This window comes from Antechinus flavipes, chromosome 2, assembly GCF_016432865.1.
Source record: "Antechinus flavipes isolate AdamAnt ecotype Samford, QLD, Australia chromosome 2, AdamAnt_v2, whole genome shotgun sequence".
Classification (NCBI taxonomy): Eukaryota; Metazoa; Chordata; class Mammalia; order Dasyuromorphia; family Dasyuridae; genus Antechinus; species Antechinus flavipes.
In genome coordinates this window covers 536,483,452-536,492,364 of record NC_067399.1, presented here as the reverse complement: position 1 = coordinate 536,492,364, position 8,913 = coordinate 536,483,452, and the positions used below count along the sequence as shown (strand labels likewise).

Genomic DNA, 8,913 nt, shown 5'->3' with positions numbered 1-8,913 from the left:
AGACAGCTGTCAGCTACCCTGGGACACTCCAAGCCGCGAGCCTCAGGTGTGTCTACGGCGGCCGAGAGGCTCCAACCCCAAGTTCAACTACCTGACGGGTTTACCCTGCTACAATGGGGTACCTCTCTCCCGCCTAGTATTGTCAACCACCTATTTCCACCCCCTTCCAATTTCACCTTCTCGCTAAATTCTATTGGAGGGTAATGGCCCCGCCTGTCATCTTTTCCAATTGGCGGGAGGAGGTTTTGAGTCCCGCCTCCTCATGACTCACCGTTGATTGGTAAGCGGACCAGTCGTTCCAATTTCCCCGCCTACTCCCGCCGTCTCTGCCCCTTCCCCGGGCCGGGATCTCGCGGGAAGATCTGCGGCCGCGGTGGTGGCGAGTGCTAGCTAGTAGGCTCGGTCTCTAGGTTGCGGGCGGAGCAGGGCAGTTTCTGCTCAGTCGGGCGCTACCTCCTGGAGAAGCCGGAGTGAGCTTGCGGAGCTGGAGGCCTGGGCCGCCCCTTCCTCCGCCTCCTCCTCGCCGGAGCTCCTCATTGCTCTCACTCGCTCTCCAGAGAGGCTCAGGTATAGGAGGAGCGGGGAAGCCGGGGCCGGGGACGGGCGGGGAAAGGAAACCGCCGGGGTGAAGGACCGCGCTGCCACTGACAGCCTTCGAGCCAGCCCGGGGCTGGGGGGCGGGCGGTAGCGCGGGCTCTGGGATCTGGGGGCAATTTAACGAGTCTCGGCTCTAGTTGGCGGTTTTCGCGGGCTCCCACCTGGGCTGTGGGGGAGGCGGCTGCGGAAGGTGCCCGGGCTACTCGGGGCTAGCTCCCGGGGAGGGAGGTTGGAGGGTGTGCGGAACTCCGGGACTTGGGACATCCCATGCCACGTTCGGGACGGGGGCAGTCCGCGCCCCAGGTAAGGGGACACCTGGGGGGGGGGTCCGGCTTTCGAGATTTTCTTTTTTCTGCACCCCTCCCCCGGACTAGCGGGGAACCCTTCGAAGGACCCCGGGGTCAGCAGCTCCTTGCTGGGGTAAGCAGTCCCTTGCTGGACTAGACCCCCGAGGGATCAGAGTGGAGTCTCCAGCAGCACTCTGGGGGCCAGGTGGTGTGGACGTGGGGCTCTGCGTCCTGGCCGGGAGAGCAGGCGCTCGGGCGGGACGCGCTGGGGGCGAACCTAGAGGAAGGTTCCAAAAGAAAAGTCCGGGGCTGAGAGAAGATGCTGTTGCTTTCCGAAGGTTACAAGATTTTAAAAGATTTAAAGCCAGCAACTAAAAAAAGAAAGAAAGGGGGTGAGGAGAAAGAAGGGAAAATGCTGTTTTGAGAACTTTAAGGATGACTAGAAAGCCGTCACTTAAATATGGAGGTTTTCTTTCGAGGTTTTTCTTGACTAATTTAAGTGAAAGGCACTCTCCGGAAATATATAGTGTTCTTTGTAGTGGCTATTCTGACTTAATGGGGAATTTTTTTTTAAAAAATTACCTAGTATTTGTTTGTTTGGCTCTGTTGAAAAAAATTGAAGGAAAATAAGCCACAGGGTGAAGTGTGGCTCGAAGGAAAATAATATGAGCATTTGATCCCCCCTAATAGGGCAAACCTGAATTTGGGTAAATAGACAAATGTGAGACTTGCTAAGTCTTACCTGCTTTAGCATTATTTTTTTTTCCTAGTGGCAGTTACAAGTGTCACAATTCTGTGGCTCTGGATTTTAGGAGAACTTGAAACGTCATCCAGGATGATGCTGGTCCTTGGAAATTATTTGGTAAGGTGGAAGAAATACGGAAAGTCTATTTTAAAAACTTATCAGCAAAAACTTTGCAATAATATTTTTTTCTTTTAAGCCTTATAGTCATTTTTCCCTTGTTACAACTCAGCAATGTCTGAATGGTTTTTATAACTGAAATAGTTATAGGCCATTTCGGCAAATGCTGAGATAATTCTGAATATGAAGTAAAATTATTGCTTATCCGTAATACAAACAATAAGAGAGACTAGAATTTTTTTCAAATAAATTCTCCTTTTTATGAAGGCAGGAGTAATGTCCAGTAAGCAAACTCAAATAAGAGATTTGCTCAAAAAAGTAACTCGTGCAACTTTCAGGTTGTATTATAATCAAAGTTAGCTCTTCTGCATCCACAGTACTATATAATTAAATGTTAATAATGGTGCTTGAAGACCATTAGACTCATCAAAGAAAGATTGGACCATGTTCAATGAAATTTCATTGTTTTCTTTGAGAATTGGTCATCACAGTGTTATATATGTGATAATTCAGTTAATTAGAACAACTTATTCCCCCAACAGTTGAGAATAATTTGAAGCCCAGTGTACTCTATCTATATGATATTGATTTTTGTTTAATTCCAGCATTAAAATAATGGAAATCCACTAGTGCAAGAGTTCTTGAAATTTTTGGACCTCAAATAGCTTTTGCCTATGTGGGATATGACTATCAGTCTTTATCATATTAAAAATGGAAACATTAGTGTTACCTCAGGGATCCCACAAATGATCTTGTGAACTAATATTTTGAGAACAGCCACTTTTAAAGAACCTTATAAATAGTATAAATCCATTTTGCATTATTGTTGGGATTGGTTTGTTTTCTATAGGAGTGTTTTTTTTTTTAAACATGAAACCATATATTTAAAACTTGAATTTAACCTGAAGGTTTCTTATATAAAATGTGTATTTCACATTTAAGGAGGGGAAAGACAATATAAATTTAAATGCTCAATTCAGTGACAGCCCAGTAAAGATTTTGAAATAAACTTTTTACTTAAAAAACTGAGATAAGCATTATTTTAAAATCTTAGTTAAATCGTTATACACTTACATTTTTTCACTGAGACCGTTTTGACATTAGAAAATTAATATTTAAAATATGTAAATATGCATTTGATAAAGATAAATTTTAGGACTTTCTATTTTCTTTGATATTTTAAATTGTTTTATTATCAGTATTTGGGCTTGAAATGATATTCTTGCAAGAGATGATTAGGATTTGTATCTCTGTTGTCTTAATAAAACAAAGTTTAGATGAATAACATTTTTTCAGATAAACAATATATGCATCTAACAGGTTTTTCTTTTATGAATAAGATATGAGGATTTTTTGGTTTTAATCTAATTACTAAAATGATGGGACCTAAAGAAATAACAATGGCCTCCAAATTAAAAAATAATAATAAAATAAATAGAAGTAGAGATGAGTGTGGGTTGAGATCTACCTTGAGATTTCATTGATAAGGGAATTCCAATGAGGAAATAACCTCTTCCAAGATACCTTCTCTGCCACTTAGTTTTAATTCTTGCTTGGTGGGACTGATTGTTGCCCTGGGTCCTACAGCCTGTAGGGTCAGAGCCTGGGGATGAAGCCGCTACCCATACCCCAGCCGCTGCCCCAGTTGAACATCATAAGCTAATTTTGCTGTTATAAATAGCATGCAGTCTTTGTGAATAGAAAGGTAAACAGATGGCAGATGAATTAGAGCCTCACTTCCTTTTTGATGTGCAGCTTTTTTTTTTTAAAGATGAAATTGTTTTTGTATAATTCAGTGTGACTATGGGAAGGGTGTTGAACTTGCCTTCAGTAAAGTCCTGAATTTGAACCCTACTGACAATTTCCTAGTTAAATGAACATAGTTAAGTCAGAGCCTAGATTTCCTTATTTATAAAATGAGAATAAAACCGATAGTACTTATTATATGTAAAATATTTTTTCTTAAATGCCTACTATTCTTGTTGTTTCTCTTTAAGTTTCTTCAGGTACTTTCTTTCTGAGGATGGATGAAGGATTTTGAGATTTGGGTTCAGAAGAGGCCCTGAACCTAGGTGATCTTGGGCAAGTCCATTCAGCTCTTTAGAGTCCAGTTTTCTCATTTCTAAAAGAGGGGTATAGACTAGAAGATCCCTAAGGTCCCTTCCAGTTGTAAGTCTTTGATCCTTTGATCCTGGATGAAGTGTGATGCTGGGATTTTCCTCTATTATTTAGGGAGGAAGAAAAATTTAAGTGAACTGCTTATGTAGTACAATTAATAAGTGTTAGATTTGAGATTTGAACCTAAATCTTTTTAACTTCAAGTTGAATTATGTTTTTTGGTACCATACCCTGATAACTTATAAAAATTTCAGTATAGTCTTGGAGGAAGTATGTTGAATTTGTACTTTGAATAGCTGTCAGGTCATTTAAATGGAAATAGGTAGCAAGTAGAGATATACTACTTGATCTTAGAAAGGAGGATGGGGCTGGTGAGGTAGATGTGGATTAAAGTTGATATGGGAAAGGAAATAATCTGGAGAGGAGACCTTGGGGTCATGCCTCTAATTGTTATTGTTTTTAATAATATTAGTAGGATAATTTAGTTTATTTTTTATGGTTTAAGTTGTGTCCAACTCTTTGTGACCTCTTTTGAGGGTTTTCTTGGCAGAAATACTGGAGTGATTTGCAGTTTCCTTCTTTACTTCATTCACCTCATTTTACAGATGACAAAGCTGAAATAAACAGGATTAAATGACTTACCCAGGGTCACAAAGCTAGTAAATTTCTGAGCCTGGATTTAAACTTGTGTTTACATACTCTAATCTCAGTATGCTAGGCATTGTGCCACCTAGTTGTCCTGTTAAAAGTTTACAAAATTCTTTAAATCAGTGGTGTCAAACTCAAATTGAAATATGTTGACTTATCACAAATCACAATTTCATATTATTCGTGTTGCATTATATTTTTTTAATTAAACATTTTTCAATTTAATCTGATTAAGTCCTCGATTTAGATACCTGTCTTAATACACATAGGTTCATTTAATTACCCTGTTAGTACTATGAAGTAGGTATGAAAGATATTTTCCCCACTTTACAAATGAGAAAAGTAGAGCTTAAGAGTTATTTGTTAATTTAGAGAAAGTTATTTGTCCATGATTATATAGTTTTCAAGTATAAAAGATAATACTTGAACTCTTTTCTCCTCGTTGTAATTAGAATCCAGAAGTCATGGTAAAGAGATAAAGAGAGCTGTTAGAACATTCAGGATCATAAGGATAAAAAGAATCAGAATGATTTAGGGTCACAAACCGAAAAAAGACTTTGTCAACAGTGTGGGGTTATGGAAATTGAGAACTGAAAAGGGATATAATATTTAGCAGGTGGTTTCCTCCTTTTAGGAAATCTTTGTTAACTCTATCCTTCATTGATCTCTTCCATCTTTGAATCTATTTCACTGTTCAAATTTAGCAACTTAATTGTTCATTTTTACCTCTGTTTTGTATTTCCATCCTAATTTATAGTTTTATCTTTAGCCTTGCATTGGTCACATGGGTCATTAATGTGTGCTTAGTCAGTTAAAGATAATGATACTAATTATGTATGATAAAAAAAAATCCCCTAATGTTTGAAACTGTTTTTTGGCATAAGATTTTGTTAGCTTACTTCAGGGCTTTTAAAATTTTTTCCACCACGACTCCTTTTCACTTGAGAAATTTTTAAGTGACCTGGAGTATATAGATATACAAAATAGGTATACAAATCAAACATTTACTGATACTAAAACATAATTTCATAACGCACATTCAATTACAAGACCTTATATGATGTTGCAAACCACAGTTTAAGAAGCTGGGGCCTTAGACTATGTTTTTTTTTCTTCTTTAAAACAAACCAAACTTAATTGTAGCGTAACTTTTCCTCCTCTGCTTTGTCCACTTATCCACCTTAATATATTAATTCCAGTTAGAATGTGGAAGAGAGAGACAACATCAAATAGTCAGCCTACTATGTGCCAGTTGCCCTGCAAAAAAGAACACATTCATTAGCATGGAGTAGTTTTTTTCCCCTCAGTTATTTACTATTGGATTTGGTCAGAAGACATGGGTCTTTTTGCCTGATGACTTTATTAAGTGATTTCTATAAACTATGTGTAGAAGGTACTTCACCAAGAGCCTCAGAATTGTAATTGCATTTCTCTACTAGGGTTTTAGAGATTTAGGAAAAAAATGACTGTTGATAGCTTGCATTTCTTCCTTTGAGAACTACCTACTTATATCCTTTGTCCATTATATCTATTGAGGAATTGCTCCTATTAAAAATTTGAATCAGTTCCTTACATATCTTGAAAATGAAACCTTTATTGGAGAAACTTGCAGTTTTTCTCCCAATTACTTGCTTTCCTTATAATTTTATTTTATTTTTTTAAAAACCAGCTCTCTAGAGCTGGTTTTATTTTTTTAGATAGTATTTTATTTTTCCAAATACCTGAAAAGATAGTTTCCAACATTAACCTTTGCAAAACCTTGTGTTCCAAAATTTTCTCCTTCTCTCCTCCCTCCCTCCCTGCTTTCAAAGTTAGCAAGCAATCCAATATAGGTTAAACATATATAATTTTTAAAAACATTTTCAAATTTGTCAAGCTATTCAAGAAAAATCTCATCAAAAACAAAAACAAAAAACAACATGGGGGGGGGGAAAGCAAACCAAGGACAACCAAAAAAAGGTGAAAATGCCATGTTTTGATTTACATTCAGTCTCCATAGTTATTTCCTTATAATTTTAATTTTAAGGTTGTGTTTGTGCAAAAACTTCTTAATTTTACGTAATCAAAATTATTTGTTTTATCTTCTGTAATTTTCCATATCTTTTGTGTTTGATTATGAACTGTTTTCTTCATGGATCTGAAAGGTAATTTCTTTTTTGAGTCATGTATTCATATGACTTAATTTTAAATATAGAAAGAGATGTTGGTCTATCCTTAATTTCTACTAAATTTCTTTCCACTCTTCCCAGTTGTTTTTGGTTTGTTTTTTCCAAATAATGAGTTTGTAACCCACTAGCTGGGGTTTTTGACTATCAAATACTAACTTAGACTACTGTTTTGTTTTTGTAGATTGTGAGTGTACTTTGATCAACTGATCAACTGTTTTATTTCTTAACCATTGCCAAATTGTTTTATGATGATAGCCTTGTATTCAAGTTTGATTTGTGGTACTGCTAGGCTCTTTACCATTTTTTTGTTTCCCTTGACCTATTCTTCCAGATGAATTTTTTTTTCTTACTTTATAAAGTAATCCTTCAGCAATATAATTAGTTGTAAAATAATTTAGATAACATTGTCTTTTTTATTGGCTCAGTCTGTCTGTAGTCATTTAACCTTTATTTAGGTCTGGATTTCCTTAAAGAGAAGTTTGTAGATTTTCCTTAAGTGTGATCAGTTAACAAGTTTGTTATCTAATCTGTTTGAGTAGTTTTAAATGCTTCATCTGTTTTGCCATGTTGTATGAATCTTAAAAATCCTTTGAAATAAGTAAAGCACATCTACTATATTCTAAAATGAAAATCATAAGGAAGAGTTCCTTTCACTGGAGCATAGGTCATATTATAGATTTTAAATATCCAAAATATTAGTTGAGTTGTGGGAGAAAGTTCACTAACCTGCTTCGTGGAGAGAACTGCCTCAGATGTGGTATTAGACATTAGATTACACAGCTAAAAATTAAAAAGGACCTAAAAATGATTGGTATCTGGCCAATGGCCCAGAAAGAAGAAAAGCAGGGCCTGGCAGCATTTGGCAGTAATTTTCTATAAGACAAGTGACCTTAGCTCTTTTTATTATTGAATTGATTCTTTGACAATTGGACTTAGTGCTGCTTTAATATGGAAAGCCAAATTTTTGAAAAGAATCCTATTTTGTGGAGATTTCTGAAATATCAGAATATTGAACAGCAACTGGAGGCAAGGGAAAAAAGAAAGTTAAGGAAAGAGGTGTAAAGACTAAGAATCAAATATCTATATGTTGTGTTCGAAAAGTTTAATCAACTTATAGCTTTTCAGTGAAGTCATGGAAAGTATACCAAAATCATTAACAATGAAAATCAGTGCTTGAACAATTGAAAATAAAATTAAAGGGGCTTCTCCTGCCTTTTACCCTCCCCAAGATAAAATTTGATAACTTAAGAGATGAAGATATAGATATATATATATATGCTTTTGTAATATAAATTTGTTTTCTTTAAAGTATGTTAGCTTTTCAGTTCTTTTTTTTGTATATAAAGATCTGGGTTTTCCTTTTTTTTTTTTTTTTGTCTCCTTTAATAAAGATCTTTTGGACCATGACTTGAATAGTACTGGAATATGATGTAGATATGAATAACAAGAATCAGATATTATTTACATGCTTTGTATATTACATAATTTTGGAAAAGTGTTTTAAGGTTTTCTTTTTCTTTTCTTTTCTTTTCCTTTTTCTTTTTTTTTGCTTGAGGCAATTGGGGTTAAGTGGCTTGCCCAGGGTCACACAACCAAGAAGTGTTAAGTGTCTGAGGTCATATTTGAACTCTGGTCCTCCTGACTTCGGGACTGGTGCTCTAAGGTTTTCTTTTAAGTTTTATATCCTTAGAAGCACAATTTTGAGGTTGACTTTGGTTTCTTTATTCCATTCTACTTAATGTTCCATTTCAGAATATTTTCTTGATGTATTGCTTATTTGGATTTATCTTGTAATTATTAATTTGAATTTTTTATTGCCAATAGAGATTAGAAATTTTTGTTTGTTTTGGTTATTGACCAAACTATCTGAAATTTCTAGAGAGGCCTGGCCGCTGGCCCATAATTCTGTGACCTTGGATCTCAGTCACTTGACCAAGGCTTAGTGTTCTGGCAGCTCTTTTAGACTGTTGAGAGAAAGGTGCAGAGAAGTTTGCAATCTGTGTTGATAAAGAGATTTTCCTCACCTGGGAATTCCCAACCTAGTAAAAATCATAGAGCCAGGCTTGATTCTCTCAGCAGTAAAAAAAAACCTATTGTCTGACCCCTCCAAACTCAAGAACCATTTGGATGTCCTGAAGCTGAGAAAGGTACTCTGGCAGATGTGACCTCACTTTATCATCCCTGATGTTTGGGATTTGGCTTTGTCCTCTGATCTAGGCTCTGGATATTTGTG

General features: G+C 36.6%; 1 protein-coding gene across 2 annotated transcripts in view; it reads left to right on the top strand.

Moving 5' to 3' along the window:
* Window positions 1-371: 371 nt before the first annotated feature.
* GLCE (glucuronic acid epimerase) overlaps window positions 372-8,913 on the top strand; it is a 150,966-nt gene continuing 142,424 nt past the window's right edge. For both annotated transcript variants that reach the window (XM_051980777.1, XM_051980776.1), the window contains exon 1: window positions 372-567. The gene's annotated coding sequence lies outside the window, so the exon portion shown is untranslated. The remainder of the gene's footprint in view (window positions 568-8,913) is intronic.